A 22,050-nucleotide genomic window follows, 5' to 3' on the forward strand; every position below is an offset into this window, starting at 1 on the left:
TCAGACCTGCTGAGTTTTTCCAGGTATTTTTGTTTTTGTTCTAGATTTCCAGCATCCGCAGTTTTTTGCTTTTATATTAAGGAGTAGTTGGATTGTTCAATTTATTAATTGACAATTGGATGGGAAATCATCAATTAGCAGTCAACATAAACTTCACAGACGTTGGTAGTTCTGTATGTCGTTGTTAAAACAATACTTTGATTGAGAACTCACTCTGCGAACAGCAACTACACACCTACAACAATCGCAGCCCAGAAAGACTGGCAGCAACTTCTGATGGAGGGGACGACGCCGTGACGTCACCCCGTCGCGGTCACGTGGTGCTGGTGACCACGGCGACCCGGAGGTGAAAGGTGAAAGTGAAAGGAAGCGGCTTGGTTTCCTGGTTGTTGGGGATGAAGCTAATCTTTGAGCTCGACAACATGAAGCAGGAGGCCTCTCCCCCTCTCGGGCAGCTGTAACTGACACAGCGTCTAGGCTCCGGAGGAAAGTAGTCGGTAAGTGAGGGTGAGCCCGGCCTCGGGCCTGTGTTCCTGTTCAGGCTCAACTCTGGCCTCTGGCGTGAAAAACAAACACAGCGGCTCCCAGCTGTCAAATGGGGCGGACTGGCTGGCAGCATGTCTCAGTCCTCCAGTCAGTGACAGACCCTAACATTTCCCTGACTATGGCTGTGTCATGTCCTGTCAGCCTCCAGGAACTGCGCTGCCCCCGGTGATAGAATGGCAAAGATCCACAAAGCCATTTAAACATATGGGGAAGGCAGCTATGTTTATATTAAGGTTTGTAGAGCGCGCGTGTACGTGTCAGTTTAATTCTATAGCTTATTCAATTTGTTTTAAGAGCTCTTTAAATTAATAACAAGAAGATCCTCTAAAATAAGGCAAAGCTTGAAGATCATGAATGAGTATTACGAGCAAGACGCTTGGTAGATTATTTTAGGACAGTGTGTGAAGTTAATTGGAATCAAAGTCTCCTTTAACTAGTTAAACTTTAATTTTCCCTTCATGTGTTATTGCTACATACTTAAATGGGAAGTAATCAATACCAGCCAGAATAGTTTTTTTATTTGTTTATGGGATCTGGGTATTGCTGGCAAGTTCCTGTATCCTGAATTGCCCTTGAGAAGGTGGTAGTGAGCCATGTTCTAGAAATACTACAGTTCAACTGGTATAAGATACACCCACAGTACTGTTATGGAGTTCTGGGATTTTGCCTCAGCGACAGTGAAGGATCAGTGATGTAGTTCCAAGTCAGGATGGAGTGTAGTCAGGATGATGTGTAACATGGAGGGGTATTTGCAGGTTGTGGTATTCCCATGCAACTGCTTCCTTTATTTTTCTCTGGTAGAGGTCACTGTCTTGCAAGGTGCTGTCGAAGGAGCCTTGGTGGGTTGCTGTATTGCATCTTGTAGATAGTACACACTGCGTACCAGTGGTGAAGCAAGTGAATATTCATGGTGGTGCCAATCAAGTGGGCTGCTTTGTCCTCGATGTTATTGAGCTTCATGAGCGTTGTTGGAGCTGCACTCATCCAGGTGAGTGGAGAGTATTCCATCACACTCCTGACTTGTGCCTTGTGGACAGGCTTTAAGGAATCAGGAGATGAGTCATTGCAAAATTCCCAGCTTCTGACCTCCTCTTGTTGCCACAATATTTGGATCGCTAGCCCAGTTAAGTTCCTGATCAACCCCCTCTTTCCCCCCCCCCACCCCAAAAAATGTTGATAGTGGGGGATTTGGTGATGGTAATGCCATTAAACAACACGGTGAGATGGTTAGATTTTCTCTTGCTGGAGATAGCCATTGTCTGGGATTTTGTGGCACATTCAGGATGTCAAACCTGTTTTTCATACATAAAATGTGTTTTAAAGGCACATGCATCATGTCTAGCGCACAGTCTCTTTACTATTCTGTAACTGTCTCCAAAACAGTATTGGGATTTGTATATCCAAGTTTGCAGATGACTCCAAGTTAGGAGTAAGTTTTGTGACTGGGGGGAGGGAACTACAAAACAACATAAACAGATTAAGTGAGTGGGCAAAACTATGACGGATAGAGTTCATTGTGGGGAAGTGAGATAATCCACTTTGGGATCCGAGCAACACAAATTGGAACATTTCCTTGATGATGAGAGACTAGGATATGTGGAGGAGAAAGGGGATATAGTATCCAGGCAAAAGTTAGTGCATAAAAGCAAAAAACTGCGGATGCTGGAAATCCAAAACAAAAACAAAAATACCTGGAAAAACTCAGCAGGTCTGGCAGCATCTGCGGAGAGGAACACAGTTAACGTTTTGAGTCCGAATGACCCTTCAACAGAACTAAGTAAAATTAGAAGAGAGGTAAAATATAAGCTGCTTTTAGTTGGGGGGGGGGGGGGGGGGGTGGGGGGACACACACGAGTAGAGCTGGATAGAGGGCCAGTGATAGGTGGAGATAACCAAAAGATGTCACAGACAAAAGGCCAAAGAGGTGTTGAAGGTAGTGATATTATCTAAGGAATATGCTAATTAAGGGTAGAAAGCAGGACAAGCAAGGTACAGATAGCCCTAGTGGGGGTGGGGTGGGGTGAAGGAATCGAAAAAGGCTAAAAGGTAGAGATAAAACAATGGATGGAAACACATTTAAAAATAATGGAAATAGGTGGGAAAAGAAAAATCTATATAAATTATTGGAAAAAAAGGGGGGTGATCAGAAAGTGGGTGGGGATGGAGGAGAGATTTCATGATCTAAAATTGTTGAACTCAATATTCAGTCCGGAAGGCTGTAAAGTGCCTAGTCGGAAGATGAGGTGCTGTTCCTCCAGTTTGCGTTGAGCTTCACTGGAACAATGCAGCAGGCCAAGGACGGACATGTGGGCATGAGAGCAGGGTGGAGTATTGAAATGGCAAGCGACAGGGAGGTCTGGGTAACCACTCCTCCATCACCCCCTGCACCTCAACCCCCTCCCACGGCGCCTTCCCATGCAACCGCAGAAGGTGCAACACCTGCCCCTTTACTTCCCTTCTCCTCACCATCCAAGGGCCCAAACACTCCTTTCAAGTGAAGCAGCATTTCACTTGCACTTCCCTCAATTTAGTCTACTGCATTCGCTCCTCCCAATGCGGTTTTCTCTACACTGGAGAGACCAAACGCAGACTGGGTAACCGCTTTGCAGAACACCTTCGGTCTGTCCGCAAGCATTACCCAGAACTCCCTGTCGCTTGCCATTTCAACACTCCACCCTGCTCTCATGCCCACATGTCCGTCCTTGGTCTGCTGCATTGTTCCAGTGAAGCTCAACGCAAACTGGAGGAACAGCACCTCATCTTCTGACTCGGCACTTTACAGCCTTCCGGACTGAATATTGAGTTCAACAATTTTAGATCATGAACTCTCTCCTCCATCCCCACCCCCTTTCTGATCACCCCCCTTTTTTTCCAATAATTTACATAGATTTTTCTTTTCCCACCTATTTCCATTATTTTTAAATGTGTTTCCATCCATTGTTTTATCTCTACCTTTTAGCCTTTTTTGATTCCTTCACCCCACCCCACCCCACCCCCACTAGGGCTATCTGTACCTTTCTTGTCCTGCTTTCTACCCTTAATTAGCGCATTCCTTAGATAATATCACCACCTTCAACACCTCTTTGGCCTTTTGTCTGTGACATCTTTTGGTTATCCCCACCTATCACTGGCCCTCTATCCAGCTCTACTTGTCCCACCCCCCCTTAAACCAGCTTATATTTCGCCTCTCTTCTATTTTTACTTAGATCTGTTGAAGGGTCTTTCGGACTCAACGTTAACTGTGTTCCTCTCCGCATATGCTGCCAGACCTGCTGCATTTTTCCAGGTATTTTTGTAAAAGTTAGTGCATGGTATTTTTAAGAAAAGGCTAATAGAACCTTGGCCTTTATCTCATCTGGGCTGAATTACAGAAGTGAGGAACGGTTGTACACAGCCTTGTTCAGACCTCCTCTGGACCGCCACTGTGTTCATTTTGGACACTAAACCTCAGGAAAGTATTAACGGTTTAGAAAGACTTACAGTGCAGATTCACTTGAATGATAGCAACGCTTAAAGGGTTAAATTATGAGGACAGATTGCATAACCTTGGTTTGTATTGTCTTGAGTTTGAAAGATCGAAGGGTATTCTAGTCAAGGTACCAGATATACTCGTGTAAAAGACAACCCCATGACTTTTGGCCTAAACAAAAGTAATTTTTCATATGCCTCCTGTAAAAAATGACCTTAGTTTTTCAAGGATCAAATTGCATTGTAATTATTAATTGCAGACCATTAATTACTATTGTTCAGTAATTTAAAGATGCTTGTGGGAACCTTTAGATTTTCCCTCCACCAATTCTAGTGGTCATTTCCAGACAGTTGCACCATATGATCTATCATGGTGCCTTTGAGAAAGAATAACAAGTATACAACTCAACTTAAATTGGGGAAAAACGTGGTAGAATGGGTTAATGAGCATTGGCGAAATGGTCATATTATCACCTGTGGAGCCGTCTGACTCCATGCTTTCAGAGAAGTGAAGAAAAGTGGTATTTCAGAATTCAAGGACAGTGTCAGGTGGTGCATAATATTCACGAAAAGGTGAGATTTAATACTCTGTCAAAGAACATAAATTTCACAGCGTCTGTCACTTGAAACCAATGATAAAATCATCAAATTCCGCCGTTTCATCATCTGAATTCAAAAGAAGAATGTATATCGATTAGCTGGCATTGGAAATATGGATGAAACACTGATAAACTCTGACGTGCCAGCAAGAAGACTTACTAAGATTGGTGAAATTGAGACCAGGAGGATTATGCAAATGAAAAAGTTTGCTCATTTGGGACATGTTCAAATCCCACCTTGTCAACAATGTACTCCATGATGTGAGATCAACCACCACCAATGTGGCATTCCCGGTAATCTTACGGATGTTATTCAGCCCTTGGATGTTGCAAGGTGCAAAAACATTCATTAAAAGCAGAAATATGTGGTCACCCTTACTAGCAACCTTCTACCAGTGGCTCATAGATGTGTGGAATTAACTTGATCCCAATATTGTCAAAACATCATTACCAAAATGTGGGATATTGAATGCGCTCGAAGGTACAGAGGACAATTACTTGTGGAATGATGATGCTGAAGTTACTGACCCTATTGATAATGAGGAAGATCCAAATGATGATATGCAGCCAGGCTATTGGGATGAATGGTTCGATGATTCAGATAGTGATAAGTGATTTTGAATTTCAACATGAAGTGTAGCTAATTCATCATGGTATGCATTCATATTGTTTTGGATGTAATCTGTGGCATATGGTTCATAATATTATAAATGCTGGAGAATTAATATGAATTCTTTAGTCCATTGCAATGGTCTTTTTTGGGCTCAAATCAAGTTGCATGCCAATTCCTCAAAACCATTACCCATGTAAAAGTTGATCCCATGATTTTTGGTCTAAAAATTGGTATCAAATTCAACTTCTACATGAGTAACTCATCACCTGACTCCCCAAAGCCTGTTCACCATCTACAAGGCACAAGTCAGGAGTGTGATAGAATACTCCCCACTTGCCTGGATGTTTGCAGCTCCAAAAACACTCAAGAAGCTTGACACCATCTAGGACAAAGCAACCCGCTTGATTGGCACCTGATCTCCCACCTTCAACATCCACTCCCTCCACCAACTATGCACAGTGGCAGTAGTGTCTACCATCCACAAGATGCACTTCAGCATTTCACCAAGGCTTATTTGACAGCACCTTCCAAACCCGCGACCTCTACCACCTAGAAGGACAAGGGCAGTGGATGCATGGGAACACCACCACCTGCAAGCTTCTCCTCAAGCCGCACATCATCCTGACTTGGAAGTATATCACCGTTCCTTCACTGTTGCTGGATCAAAATCCTGGAACTCCCTCCCTAACAGCAGTGTGTGTGTACCTATACCACATGACTGCAGCGGTTCAAGAACGTGGCTCGCCACCACCTTTTCCTTAGCCCTGCAATTTTCTACCCTTCAATTTTCTACCTAACTAAAGCTCTTTTGCAAGCCTCTATTTGCAGCAGCCTCCATCAGTCTTTAAGGCACTGCATTCCAGATCATAACCAGTCACTGTGTAAAAAAAAACCTGTGTCCTCTGAGTTTCGACCATTCCACCAATGGGAGCAGTTTCTTCTTACCTACTCTATCAAGACCCCTCATCATTTTGAACACCTCCATCAAATCTCTGTATGTTCTTTGCTCAAAGCAGAACAACCCCAGCCTCTTTGATCTATGTTATTGACATCCCTCGTCCCTGGAACCATCCTAGTTAACCTCTTCTGCATCCTCTCTAAGGTCTTCACATACATCCTAAAGAGTGGTGGGACACATCACTCCACTCCAGTTGAGGCCAAACCAGTGATTCATAAAACTTCACCATAACTTCCTTGCTTTAGTACCCTGGGAAGGTAATTTGTAATTGCCCTGTTCTCAGATTGATTTGATGTTTTAAGTGACTATTTAATTAATTGGTGGTTGGCTTGATATGGCTGAAGCTTCATTGGATGATTTATGCCAATTATTTAATTAATTTACCAATAGGTACCCCCATGAAGACTGATTTAAAAACAATTCTAGGCTCTAATGGGATTTGGAGGCCCAAATTAAGTTTACTAATTTTTGTGGTTGAAATGATGCTAGCTCTGAAACATATTTTTTTGGAGACCAGATTGTTTTCATTTGCCTGGTAAATGATGCCCAGTGGGCATTTTGTAGGATGTAATTATTTCCTCACTATTCTACTTAAAAAGCAACTTTTTAAGAGGACGTGCAGGCTATAAGGAAAAGGTGGTGGCAAGCCACCTTCTTGAACCACTGCAGTCATGTGGTGGAGGCACACACACACTTAAAAACTTGTTAAGCAACAGGTAATCTTTTGAGTACCGTGAGTGCGTTCGGGTAAGTATTTACTACTTTTATCGCTTATAGTTTTTAATGTCTTATTTTGTGGTTCATTGTTTGTAAGGGCTATATTCTGTAACAACGAGAAGCAGGGAAGAAGGGCCCTAGAGTAATTGATATTATTTGATATTAAATATCTTCCAAAAGGTTTAATTTAATTTAAGGGGGTAAGTCATGGCAGGAGAGCTCAAAGCCGTGGTGTGCCCCTCCTGCTCTATGTGGGAAGCCGGGAACATTTCCAGTGCCCAGAGCCAGCATGTGTGCGGGAAGTGTCTCCAGCTGCAGCTCCTGGAAGCCCGGGTTTTGGAGTTGGAGCAGCAGCTGGGGACATTGTGGAGCATCCACGAGGCAGAGAATATCATGTATAGCATGTAGAGAGGTGGCCACACCGCAGGCTAAGAGTCCACAGGCAGGAAGGGAATGGGTGACCACCAGGCAGAACAAGAGGACTAGGCAGGCAGTGCAGGAATCTCCTGTGGCTGTTCCCCTGCAAATCAGATATACTGCTTTGGATACTGTTGAGGGGAATGACCTCTCGGGGGAAAGCAGCAACAGCCAAATTCGTTGCACCATGGTTGGCTCTGCTGCACAGGGGAGGAGTAAAAAGTGTGGGAATGCAATAGTTATAGGGGATTCAATTGTAAGGGGAATAGATAGGCGTTTCTGTGGCCACAAACGAGACTCCAGGATGGCATGTTCCCTCCCTGGTGCTAGGGTCAAGGATATCTCAGAGCGGCTACAGGACATTCTGAAGTGGGAGGGTGAACAGCCAGTGGTCGTGGTACACATTAGTACAAACGACATAGGTTAAAAAAAGGAATGAGGTCCTAAAAGCAGAACATAAGGAGCTAGGAAGTAAGTTGAAAAGTAGGAGCTCAAAGGTAGTGATCTCAGGATTACTACCAGTGCCACGTGCTAGTCAGTAGAAATAGGATATATCGGATGAATATGTGACTGGAGAGATGGTGTGAGGGGGAGACTTTCAGATTCCTGGGACATTGGGACTGGTTCTGGGGGAGGTGGGACCAGTACAAACTGGACGGGTTACACCTGGGCAGGACCGGGACTGATGTCCTAGGGGTAATATTTACTAGAGTGGTTGGGGAGGTTTTAAACTAAAATGGCAGGGGAATGGGAACCTATGCAAGGAGTCAGAGGAGGGGGAATCAAGGACAAGAACAAAAGACAGAAAGAGGAATAAGAAAAGTGATAGGCAGAGAAATCAAGGGCCAGAATCAAACAGGGCCTCAGTGAAAAATAGTGGGAACGGGACAAGTAATGTTAAAAAGACAAACCTTAAGGCTTTGTGCCTTAACACAAGGAGCATTCGCAATAAAGTGGATGAATTAACCGCGCAAATAGATGTAAACAGGTATGATATAGTCATGATTACAGAGACATGGCTGCAGGTGACCAGGGATGGGAACTGAACATCCAGGGGTATCCAGTATTTAGGAAGGACAGACAAAAAGGAAAAGACGGTGGAGTTGCATTGCTGGTTAAGGAGGAAATTAACGCAATAGTGAGGAAAGATATTAGCTCCAATGATGTGGAATCTATATGGGTAGAGCTAAGAAACACAAAAGGACACAAATAACATACCAGAAATGTTGAGGAACACAGAGTTTAATGAGAGGGAGGAACTGAAAGAAGTCAGTATTAGTAGGGAAATGGTGTTGGAGAAATTGATGGGATTGAAGGCCGATAAATCCCCAGGGCCTGATAATCTACATCCCAGAGTACTTAAGGAAGTGGGCCCTAGAAATAGTGGATGCATTGGTGGTCATCTTCCGAAATTCTATAGACTCTGGAACAGTTCCTACAGATTGAAGGGCAGCTAATGTAACCCCACTATTTAAAAAGGGAGCTAGAGAGAAGGCAGGGAATTATAGATCATTCAGCCTGACGTTGGTAGTGGGGAAAATTCTAGAGTCCATTACAAAAGATTTAAAAGCTGAGCACTTGGAAAACAGTGGCAGAATCGGACAGAGTCAGCATGGATTTACGAAAGAGAAATCATGCTTGACAAATCTACTAGAATTTTTTGAGAAAGTAACTAGTAGAGTTGATGTGGGGGAGTCAGTGGATGTGGTTTATTTGGACTTTCAGAAGGCTTTTGACAAAGTCCCGCAAAAGAGATTAGCATGTAAAATTAAAGCGCATGGGATTGGGGTAGTGTATTGCGATGGATAGAAAACTGGTTGGCAGACAGGAAACAAAGAGTAGGAATAAATGGGTCTTTTTCCGAACGGCAGGCAGTGACTCGTGGGGTACCACAGGGATCGGTGCTGGGACTCCAGCTATTCACAATATATATTAATAATTTAGATGAGGGAACTAAATATAATATCTCCAAATTTGCAGATGACACAAAGCTGGGTGGGAGGGTGAGCTGTGAGGAGGATGAAGAGATGCTTCGGTGTGATTTGGACAAGCTGAGTGAATGGGCAAATGCATGGTAGATGCATTATAATGTGGATAAATGTGAGGTTATCCACTTTGGTAGCAAAAAACAGCAAGGCAGATTATTATCTGAATGGCTATAAATTGAGAGAGGGGAATGTGCAATGAGACCTGGGTGTCCTCGTACACCAGTCGCTGAAGGTAAGCATGCAGATGCAGCAGGCGATAAAGAAGGAAAATGGTATGTTGGCCTTCATAGCGAGAGGATTTGAGTACAGGAGCAGGGATGTCTTGCTGCAATTATACAGGACCTTGGTGAGACCACACCTGGAATATTGTTTGCTGTTTTGGCCTCCTTATTTGAGGAAGGATGTTCTTGCTATAGAGGGAATGCAGCGAAGGTTTACCAGACTGATTCCTGGGAAGGCAGGACTGACATATGAAGAGAGATTGAGTTGGTTAGGATTATATTCGCTGGAGTTCAGAAGTATGAGGGGGGATCTCATAGAAACCTATAAAATCCTAACAGGACTAGACAGGGTAGATGCAGGAAAGATTTTCCCGATGGTGGGGGAGTCCAGAACCAGGGGTTACAGTCTGAGGATACGGGGTAGACCATTTAGGACTGAGATGAGAAATTTCTTCACCCAGAGAGCGGTGAGCCTATGGAATTCGCTACCACAGAAAGTAGTTGAGGCCAAAACATTGTATGTTTTCAAGAAGGAGTTAGATGTAGCTCTTGGGGTGAAAGGGATCCAAGGGTTTTGGGGAGAAAGCGGGAGCAGGCTATTGAGTTGGATGAGCAGGCTATTGAGTTGGATGATCAGCCGTGATCATAATGAATGACGGAGCAGGCTCGAAGGGCCAAATGGCCTACTCCTCCTATTTTCTATGTTTCTATGCATTAATGAGAGTTGATTGCATAGATAGATATCTGTTTATTGAATAGTTATGGAATGTTGCAGCATAGAAACAGGCCATTGGACCATGAATATTCCACATAAACCACCTTATTTGCTTGCTTTCCATACCTTTCACCTTCCTCTTTTATAATCCACAATTACCTTCTGCCCTCACACTCACTGCCTTAACATATCTTGTTAAAGCTTGATTTTTTTTCCCCCCAAGTCCAGTACCTTTCATCTTTGTTCCCTCGCTTTTCAATGTTTATATACAGCCTAATTAGCTTGTACCTCTCCAGTGTTACTTACTGTCCCTGTGTCAATGGACTCTAACAATTTAAAGAAACTCCTTCTAATTGGTCGCTCCTTCAAAAAAATTATTAAATTTATTGACCTTAACAGGTGTGTGCAGGCTTTTGAAACAAAACAGAAACTTAAAGGGAGGCATATGATAAAACTCAGGCTAACAATACTGAATAAATCATAAGGAATATAAGAAGTGTAGTGGGGAGATGAAAAGGGAGACTGAGAGGGCTTAAGGAGATAAGAAAGGTTGGAAGGTAATATAAATAGTAATGAATTTTATAAATGTGGTGGCTAACTTAAATGAACACGTGCATTTCTAAATTATTACTGATGAAGATGTTGGCTATTAACATTAGACCCAGTTTGTACCTGTTTCCTTTCTTAAGTTAAAATGTTACCCTTGACTACACTCCAGTCCATTGGTACAATTTGCATGTTTGAAAAGCTTGAAAATGTGTGGCAAGTTATCTTCTTATAACAGCTTAGGGTGTGTACTATCAGGACTTTGGAACTTTTCACCTTGAGCTATGCTAATGTTTTCAGCACCAGTTTATTTGCCGTTCTGTACTAATTGTTCCATGCAATCATCTAATACACTTTCTCACTTTCACCATTTTTTTTAACTGATGTAAAATATTTAATATTTTTCACATTTAGACACATTCATCCGAGCAGGCCCATCTTTTCTACACTTACAGAAGTCATTGCTATTTATTATTATCTTCCAACCATCCCCTTTAAGTACCCCTTTTCACTTCTCAACCACATTTCACATTCTTTATGATTTTCTTCAGTATCGTTGGTTTGAATTTTATCATGTGCCTCCTTTAGGTTTAGTTTGGTTTCAATTATTCTGTTTTTACAACAGAACTTGGTTCTTTGATTACTTATAGGAATAAATTTATTTTGTAGTGTATCCATCTTGTAAAGATTTTTCACAGAAGACCCATTGATTCTTATCCCCAATACCTTTACCTATTTATTTTTTTAAGTACTTTACCTTCGGTGTAAATCTTTTTGAGTCTGGATATTTGACTTCCATCATCACACTAGTTCATCAATAGCATCTTGATTTGAAAAAATGTGGAAAATTTAGATTGTTAACTGTATTTTATAGCTACCACTTCTGCTAAAACTGGCAATCAATTCAACTGCATTGTTATACTGAAAGCAAACTGAATTGTTATCCCTCGCAGAGGCTGAGTGTCAACTCGCAGACACTTCCTCCTACCTCCCCCTGGACCATGACCCCACCACTGAACATCAAGCCATTGTTTCCAGGACTGTTACTGACCTCATCTCCTCTGGAGATCTTCCTTCCACAGCTTCCAACCTCATAGTCTCCCAACCTCGTACGGCCCGCTTCTACCTCCTATCCAAAATCCACAAACAGGACTGTCCCGGCAGGCCGATCGTGTCAGCCTGTTCCTGCCCCACGGAACTCATTTCTTGCTATCTTGACTCCATTCTCTCTCCCCTTGTCCAGTCCCTTCCCACCTACATCCGTGATTCCTCTGACACTCTACATATATCAATCATTTTCAGTTCCCAGGCCCCAACCGCCTCCTCTTCACCATGGACATCCAATCCCTCTACACCTCCATCCCCCACCGGGATGGTCTGATGGCTCTCCGCTTCTTCCTCGAACAGAGGCCCGAACAATCCCTATCTACCCCTACTCTCCTCTGTCTGGCTGAACTTGTTCTCTCGCTGAACAATTTCTCCTTAAACTCCTCTCACTTCCTCCAAATAGAAGGTGTGGCTATGGGTACCCTCATGGGTCCCAGTTATGCCTGCCTCTTTGTGGGGTATGTGGAATATTCCTTGTTCCAGTCCTACTCCGGCCCCCTCCCACAACTCTTTCTCCGGTACATCGATGATTGCTTCAGTGCTCCTTCATGCTCTCGTCTGGACCTGGAAAAATTTATCAATTTTGTTTCCAATTTCCACCCCTCCATCATTTTCACATGGTCCATCTCTGACATTTCCCTTCCCTTCCTTGACCTCTCTGTCTCAATTTCTGGTGATAGATTGTCCACCAATATTCATTACAAGCCTACCGATTCCCACAGCTACCTCGACTACAGCTCCTCACACCACACTTCCTGTAAGGACTCCATCCCATTCTCTCAGTTCCTTCGCCTCCGTTGCATCTGTTCTGATGATGCCACTTTCAAAAACAGTTCCTCTGACATGTCTTCCTTCTTCCTTAACTGAGGTTTTCCACCCACGGTGGTTGACAGGGCCCTCAACCGTGTCCAGCCCATCTCCCGCGCATCCGCCCTCACACCTTCCTCTCCCTCCCAGAACCATGATAGGGTCCCCATTGTCCTCACTTAACACCCCACCAGCCTCCGCATTCAAAGAATTATCCTCCTCCATTTCCACCAACTCCAGCATGATGCCACCACCAAACACACCTTCCCTTCACCACCCCCCCCCGGTGGCATTCTGCAGGGATCGTTCCCTCTGGGACACCCTGGTCCACTCCTCCATCACCCCCTACTGCTCAACCCCCTCCCATGGCACCTTCCCATGCAATCGCAGAAGGTGCAACACCTGCCCCTTTACTTCCCCTCTCCTCACTGTCCAAGGGCCCAAACACTCCTTTCAAGTGAAGCAGCATTTCACTTGCACTTTCCTCAATTTAGTCTATTCCATTCGCTGCTCCCAATGCAGTTTCGTTTATATTGGAGAGACCAAACGCAAACTGGGTGACCGCTTTGCGGAACACTTTCGGTCTGTCCGCAAGCATGACCCAGACCTCCCTGTCGCTTGCCATTTCAACATTCCACCCTGCTCTCATGCCCACATGTCCGTCCTTGGTCTGCTGCATTGTTCCAGTGAAGCTCAACACAAACTGGAGGAAGAGCACCTCATCTTCCGACTAGGTACTTTACAGCCTTCCGGACTGAATATTGAGTTCAACAATTTTAGGTCATGAACTCTCTCCTCCATTCCCACCCCCTTTCCGATCCCCCTTTTTTTCCAATAATTTATATAGGTTTTTCTTTTCCCACCTATTTCCATCCATTGTTTTATCTCTACCTTTTAGCCTATTTCGATCCTTTCCCCCCACCCCACCCCCACTAGGGCTATCTTTGCCTTGCTCGTCCTGCTTTCTACCCTTAATGTCACCTATTATCACATTCCTTAGATAATATCACCACCTTCAACACCTCTTCGGCCTTTTGTCTATGACATCTTTTGGTTATCTCCACCTATCATTGGCCCTCTATCCAGCTCTACCTCTCCCACCCCTCCTTAAACCAACTTATATTTCACCTCTTTTCTATTTTTCCTTAGTTCTGTTGAAGAGTCATACAGACTCGAAACATTAACTGTGTTCCCCTCCGCAGATGCTGTCAGACCTGCTGAGTTTTTCCAGGTATTTTTGTTTTTGTTATCCCCTCCAGCTGGAGCTGTTTCTTTCATGAAACTCAGCCTTTTCACTGAAAATTTCACACTTTCTGACAGCCCAACACCCAACCTGTAATCAGTGTTTCAGAAAGTACTGTCCTATATCAGCAATATGCAATTGCATCTTCAAAATCTCCTTTACTGTAATTTAACATAAAATAGCTGATTAAGGATTGAACCTGAATTCTAAGCAAAGAAATCTATTAAGTCCGGCATATGCTGGTGTGAGATAACAATAGTACACTATTTGGCTTTAAAGCATCAAAAGTTCTTGTCGAGCAAATTACTGCTTTGCTAATCCAGGAGTGTCTTGTCTGGCAGTGACATCAGAATGGATCAAATGCATTTGCTTCCAGAAACAAGAATTGGATGAGTAGTGAACAACAATGATCTGATCAATGTAATATTGTGGCACTGTAGCTTAATCTAATAGGAGCTTTCATTAGCAATAGTTCTAACCTTATGAAGCCTAATAGTCAAGAATCACAATATGTAATTTCTTAACAAACATACTTGCATATTGAAAATGGCAGAACCTACTACAATAACAACTTGCATTTATATAGCATCTTTAATGCAGTATAATGTCTCAAGGTGCTCCACAGGAGTGTTCCCAACAAAATTTGACTCAGAGCCACAAAAGGCAATATTAGGAAAGGTAACCTGTGGTAAAGTGGAGTGCTGTGTACCTTTAAGAGAATTGTAGTTAATTGACCGTGTGACAGTATTGACCTATCACTACACAGCACAGGCTACTTTGATAACTAAGTCTAGAGCTGGAGATGATTGAAGAAGCACACATGTTGTTAGTGCTCAGTTCTTAGTTCCAATAAACCACCAGTGTTTATTCAGTTAATCGGTCTCTCTCTGCCTATATTATTTCAAGCACCAATTGATGTGTTAATATCCAAGGGCGCAGCTAGCGTTCACAGGACAAAGCGAACCTGATAGCCAAAAACATAAAACTGGCGGCGAGTATAAACTGGTTTAAATGATGGCAATAAAGAAAGCTGCGGTAAGCCAGCTACATTACTTCACCACTACCTTGAAAGCTGTTTGAAAGCGCAGCCCCCTTAGTCGTCGAGTATGCGTGGTTTTGGCATCTTGAACCATTCGGCCCTGTTTCCAATGATTGGTCTCATTACGTCAAATGCCTAGCAGAACGCTAGGTAAAGAAGAACTCTACCGCTAATGACATTGCAGGGGAGGACAAGAAGAGGGCAATTCTTTTAACCACACGAGGGAGCAAAACGTATGGGCTGACCCACAGCCTCAAGTCACCTAACACCCCTTATATGAAGACTTTCAACGAGTTAATAAACATTTCGTAAAAAAAAACACCTGAAGCCAAAGCCCTCAGTCACAATACAGTGTTTTAAATTCAATTCGGGGAATAGGCTTCCAGGAGAGACAATCACTGGCTATGTAGTTGCTTGAAAGGAATTAACGGAATATTGTGTGTTCGGAACTTCAATTAATGACATGTTGAGAGATCAATTGATATGCGGAATTGGGGACGATAGTATTCAAAAGCGATTGCTATCTGAAACTAATCTGTACTTCAGTAAGGCGGGGAATGCCCACTATGTACAGACCATTGAAGAACAATACTACTGCAGTGAAAACCCATTACATTAATGAGAGAAATGCATCCAGACAGCCTGCAGGAGACCGACAGTTCAGAAATATCGAATGCTTTTTCTGCCACCACAATGGTTATATAATGTGGCACTGTCAAGATAGGCTGAGAGAGCATTTTAAAAACAAAGGTAGAAATCGTGAAATCTGTCTCGTTGAAAAACCAGAGGAAGCAGAATCTGACATCTATTCATTATACAACCGGAAAGTGGGTAGAACTGAGCCAATTCAGGTAGTCATTAGAGTCAATGAACAACCCATCAAGATGGAGATCGATACTGGGGCATCATTGTCTGTCATAGGAGAACATACGTTCAGACACTTGAATAAAGGAGTCCATCCTTTAAGTTTGGAAGAATCGGACACTAACGGGCAAAGAAATAAGGATGAAAGGAATATGCCAAGTCCTGTTGCAGTATGGGGATCAGTCTGCAAATTTACCCCTTATAATAGTAGCTGGGGCTGCAACTGGCTCAAAAAGATGAAATTGCAATGGGCCAAGATTTTTCAAATCAGAACAAGAAACTTACAGGAACTGTTACAAAAATACGCTTCCATTTTCAGTGAAGGAAGGATTCGTGGGCTACAAGCCAAAATTCACGTAAACACTGATGAAACCCCTAGATTTATCAGAGTAGACCAGTTCCTTATGCTCTATGGGACAAGGTTGAGTCCGCAATAAACATGCTGGAAAAGCTGGGCATTTTACAACCGCTGCAATTTTCCGAGTGGGTGGCACCCATAGTACCCGTACTAAAGCCAGATCAGAGTGTTTGCTTGTTGTTATGACCAATGCAGTTGGTAAAGCGAGGTTATTTAAAAATCCCAGGGGAAACTTTAAACAACTGTCATAACCTATAATTTTAAGTGTTATGTTTGAGATGCGACTCTGAATTCAGGAATCAGACCATCAGTTCTCGAGGTTTTACATTAAACTAAATGAAACATTTTATTAGTTTACACCGGTTAAAAGTAGATATATACATGGCTACAAATTACCACTATCATAACTTTTAACAAATTCCCAAACTCATTTCCATTAAGGCAACAGCAACCCATAGACTTAACCAGACACCAGGCAAAGCATTTTTAACTTACGAATTCAAAATGATGTTCTTTTCACTGTGCAGCAAGTTGGACCAGTTGGTGACTGCCTTTTGATCTCACATTGCCTCTGCTCTGCACACCTGAAAACTGCTGAAGTTATACCTACCACCACTGATTGAATTCAAATTCTCATTGTCTCACCAGACTCTTTGAATTTCACCTTCTAACAATGAAGCCCCTTTCATAGTACCAATTTTATTAGTAATATAAACATATGGCTTGGTATCTGCTAGAAAGGTGTCAAGTTTTCACCCCACTTGATTGCTCTACTCAAAAAATGCAAATACACTCTACTTCTCTGTTTACATCTCAAACTAGTACAAATCAAAGCACCCAGATTAGCTGACTTTAATCTATTTAAGACACACTCGCAGACTAAACCTCTATTTTAAAAGAAAAATATTTTCCAAAATATATACATTAATAACTTCATGACATAATGCGGTGACTGTAAAGTTAGCTGTAAACAGAGTGGCCAAACTTGATAGACACCCAATACCGAAGATTGAAGAATTATATTTGAAATTGGCAGGGGACAGCACATATTCAAAACTTAACATGAGCCACACCTACCAGCAGGTAGAGTTGGAAGAAGGCTCTGGGGAATTCGTGACCATCAATACACATCGAGGATTGTATCAATATACTCGACTACCCTTTTGGGGTCTCATCGATGTACGCTATTTTCCAGCTTACCATGGAAAATCTGCTTCAGGGACTGCCTCATGTCGTTATTTATCTGGATGAACTGACGAAGAACACTTAGCTCATTTGGCGGAGGTGCTGAAACGCTTCTCACAAGCGGGGGTGTGCTTGAAGCTAGAAAAATGTCTTTCCCAAGCCAAGGAGGTAGTTTACTTGGGCCATAAGGTCGACATGCAGGGCCTGCATCCCGTTGAAGAAAAGGTCAAGGTTATTTGCAAGGCACCTGCACCGAGAAACACTACAGAACTAAAGGCCGCCTTAGGCATGATAAACTAATAAGGGCAATTTCTCCCAAATCTATCAACCTTACTGGCCCCGTTGTACGCATTGCTTAAGAAAAACCATGAATCGATTACGCAAGCTCTGCACCAGGATGTGTTTCTGAAGATAAAGCAATTGTTAAGATCATCAGCCCTGCTGGTCCACTTTCACCCAAAGAAAGAATTGATTTTAACTTGCGACGCATCTCCTTATGGAGTAGGGGCTGCACTTTCACATCAGATGGCGGATGGCTCCGAATGACCCATTGGTTATACATCTCACACGCTTACTGCTGCAGAGCGACAATATTCTCAAATTGAGAAGGAGAACTTGTCTGTTGTGTTTGGTGTTCGTAAATTCCACCAATACCTCCACGGTCACCATTTTCACATCATATCCGACCACAAGCCTCTGCTGGGAGTATTTGGAGAGAATAAAGCGATTGCCCCCCCCCCGCCCCCCCGCCCCCATTGCATCTGCTCACACCCAGAGGTGGGCACTGATATTGGCTGCTTAGAAGTACACTTTTATTCACCAATCGGGAAGCCGGATCGCACATGCTGACGTGCTGAGGCGCCTCCCCCTGCCAGATAACAACGTGAAGGTTCCAATTTTCCAGGAACTTGTCTTAGTACTACATTTTTTGGATTCCTCCCCTGTTCAGGTCAAACAAATCTGTGAGTGGACAAGCCAAGATCCATTTATATCTCACGTCCAGGAACAGGTCTTGAATGGATGGTCAGCCGAGCCAAAGCCTGATGACATGACACCCTATTTCAATCGCAGATATGAGCTCACCTGCCAGGATGGCATATTGCTCTGGGGAGCAAGGGTTACCATGCCCCCGAGAGGGCGAAGGTCATTGCTGGCCGAATTCCATAGCACCCACCCTGGCATTAGTAGGATGAAGATGCTCACGCACAACTACTTGTGGTGGCTAAGGATGGATGCGTACATCGAAACCCTAGTCAAAAGTTGTCTTCAATGCCAGCAGGTACAAAAGCTACCCAGCTTAGCTCCATTGCACCCGAGAATGGCTGGGACGACCATGGGTGCGCCTCCATGTAGACTACATGGAGCCACTCCAAGCGGATAGATGTCTACAATGTCCGGTCACCCGCGTCTGCTGCCACCATAGACTGCTTGTGACAGTTTTGCAGTGCACGGGTCACCAGAGGTGCTCATGTCAGACAATAGGACTGCGTTTACCAGCAGGGAGTTCCACAGGTTTACAACCCTCGATGGAATAACTCATATCAAAACCTCGCCTTACCACTCCGCCTCTAACTGTTTGGCTGAACGGGCGGTCCAAACTTTTAAGTCCGGAATGAAAAAGCTGGGTGGGGATTCCATCAGCACCAGATTGTCACGGTTCCTGTTTGCGTACCAGATGACGCCACACACGACCACTGGTATTGCCCCCACTGAATTACTAATGAAGAGGCGTCTCCTCACCCATCTAACTCTTATCAGGCCAAATTTAGGAGTGATGGGGGGAAAGAAGCCAAGAGACCCAGAAGGGTATGATGATGACCATAATCGTGAAAGAGAAATTTTTAAGGCGGGAGACGCAGATCTCACGAAGAACTTTTGGAGATGGGCATAATTGGCTATTAGGCAAAGTGAGTGCCGTGACAGGACCTCTCTCCTATAATGTATCAGTTAACAGCCGACTAATTAGATGACACATGTATCATCTCCAGAGAAGAGAGACAGTCCCACAAGAAGGAATGTCGTCATCATTTGCATTTGAGTCTGCACCGCATGTGGAAGAAATGTCTCACGATTTGGAAGTACCGGTGGGGCCTGTTGGACCCGAGGTGGTCGAAGCTACAAGCTTGCCCCCTTCCACCGAAGAACCTGGTGGACAGTTGACCCCCGAGAAGCCGGTCTCGGAAAAACCAGCCGAGGCCGTTGAGCTACGATGCTCGACACGTCCGAGGAAGCCTCCTGAGAGACTTGACTTGTAAATAGTTATTCATGTAAATAATTGGGATGTTGTGAAGCTTGTCAATTGTACTTTCAAGTAAAGGGGGAGGGATGTGGTAAAGTGGAGTGCTATGTACCTTTTTAAGAGAATGTAGTTAATTGACCATGTGACTGTTTTGACCAATCGCTATACAGCGCGGACTTCCTGGGTAACTAAGTCTAGAGCTGGAGGTGATTGAAGAAGCACACATGGTGTTAGTGCTCTGTTCCTAGTTCCAATAAACCACCAGTGTTTGTTCAGTTAATCGGTCTCTCTCTGCCTATATTGTTTCAAGCACCAATTAATGTGTTAATATCAACGGCGTAGCTAGCGTTCGCCAGACAAAGCGAACCTGATAACCAAAAGCATGGTGAGAGAGAGGGGTTTTAATGAGCGTCAAGGGAAGAAATATAGAGGGAGAGGTTGAGGAAAGGAATTCCAGAAGTTAAGGCTGAGGCAGCTGCAGACATGGAAGGCAATGATGAAAATTGGGAATGCACAGCAGGTCCGAATTGGAAGATCTCAGAGGGTTGTAGGTTCCGTAGATTAGAGATGGGGTTGAGGTGAGAAAATTGAGGAATTTTCATACAAGGCTGAGAATTTTAAAACTGAGGCATAGCTGATCTATATTGACTTTAGGTTCAGCAAACAGAAGTGGTGAGTGAATGGAACTTGGTGTGAGTTTGGATTCAGGCAACAGTGTTTTGGATGAGTTTAAGTTAATGGAGGCTGGAAAGGGGGTGGGGAGCCAGGAAAACATTGGAATAGTTGAGTCTAGAGATAACGAAAGCATGCCTGAGTGTTTCAGCAGCTGATGAGCTGATACAGGTTGTGCAATGGAAAGTGAACGTACTGTAGGCATTTTTGGTGATATGAAAGGATAAATGCTGAAAGGTCAACTGAACTAATTCAATAATTGCAGTGCAACATAGCAGCCTTGTACTAAAAAACCTAACTAGCCTCTCAGGTGTCCTCCAACTGCAGTAAAAAAGTACGCAAGTTAGTTTGGAAGAACTTTTTTTCATCAGCATGGCTAGCATTCAGCTTTTTTTTTTACAATTAAGAATTTAAGCCTTATTCTGGTAAATATGTCAAATTAGCATTAGACTGTAACTTGAATGGTAAAACAACAACGATATCTTGCATTTTTTTTCCAGCAGCTTTAACATAGAAAAAAGTCCTAAAGTATTTCACAGAGCTATAATCAAAACATGAATATTGAGTCAAAGAAATTGATATTGGAAAAGGTGATGAAAAGTTTGAGTAAAGCAGAGTAAGTGCCTTAAAGGTGGAGAGGTTTAGATAGAATCAGAAGTACGGCGAAGGTTGTAGGGCTGGAGAAGATAGAAGAATAGGTAGGGGCAAACCATGAAGGGATTTAAACTTGAATTTGAGAGCTTTAAGCCTGAGGCAGTCAAAGTGAGTCAGTGAAGAAAGAGGCAATGAGCAATGATTGATGGAGCTTGATGGATATGGATAGCAGAATTTTGGATGCAGTGAAATTTATGGAATTTAAAAGATGGGAGGATGGTCAGGATTTTGGGTTAGACATAAAGGATGGATGTAAAATTTAAATGAAGAAGTAAAATAGAAAGTTGTATTTATATAGTGTTTTTCACTGCCACTGGATGTCTCAAAGCGCTTTACAGCCAATGAAGTACTTTTGAAGTATAGTCACTGTTGTAATGTGGGAAACCCGGCAGCCAATTTGCACATAGCAAACTCCCACAAATAGCAATATGATAGTGACCAGAAAATCTGTTCTTTTGTGTTGATTGAGGGATGAATATTGGCCAGTAGACCGAGGATAACTCTACTGCTCTTCTTCGACTGTTTTACATCCACTTGAGCAGGCAGATGAGGGGCCTTGGTTAAATGCCTTATATGAAAGCTAGCACCTCCAACAATGCAGCACTCCTACAGTACTGTACATCATCAGCCTTGATTTTTGTGCTCAAATGCTGGAGTAGGACTTGAACCTGGAATCTTATGACTCAGAGGCAAGGATACTACCAGCTGAGCCAAGGCTGATACTCAATCATAATGATACCAAAATGGAAGGAGTAATGAACTGCCAGGAAGAATTTGAAGGGATGGGCTTGGATAATAAATGAGTGTCAGGTGCATTTCAGTACACAAAAATGTGAGATTGCATGTTTTAGAACAATAATAAGGAATAGAAGTATACATTGACTGCATCAAATGTTGTTTAGATCCAAGCCAGATTACTGTGTGTAGTTTTGACCAGCGCACATAGTGTGTGCAGCACAGTAACAGGCCATTTGGCCCAACTAGCCTGTGCTGATGTTTGCACTCCACATGACTCTCCTCCCATTGCATGTAACACATCTCAACCTTTCCATTAGAATTATCTTTCTAATTCTTTTTTTTAACATGTACTCCTC

At 43.2% G+C, this 22,050-nt stretch overlaps 1 protein-coding gene across 2 annotated transcripts in view; it reads left to right on the plus strand.

Moving 5' to 3' along the window:
* Window positions 1-319: 319 nt before the first annotated feature.
* Window positions 320-22,050, plus strand: part of azi2 (5-azacytidine induced 2) — an 80,734-nt gene continuing 59,003 nt past the window's right edge. The window contains exon 1 of one of the 2 annotated variants that reach the window (XM_078539045.1): window positions 320-497. The gene's annotated coding sequence lies outside the window, so the exon portion shown is untranslated. The remainder of the gene's footprint in view (window positions 498-22,050) is intronic. The other variant, XM_078539044.1, reaches the window with a different exon arrangement.

This window comes from Cetorhinus maximus, chromosome 3, assembly GCF_964194155.1.
Source record: "Cetorhinus maximus chromosome 3, sCetMax3.hap1.1, whole genome shotgun sequence".
NCBI lineage: Eukaryota > Metazoa > Chordata > Chondrichthyes > Lamniformes > Cetorhinidae > Cetorhinus > Cetorhinus maximus.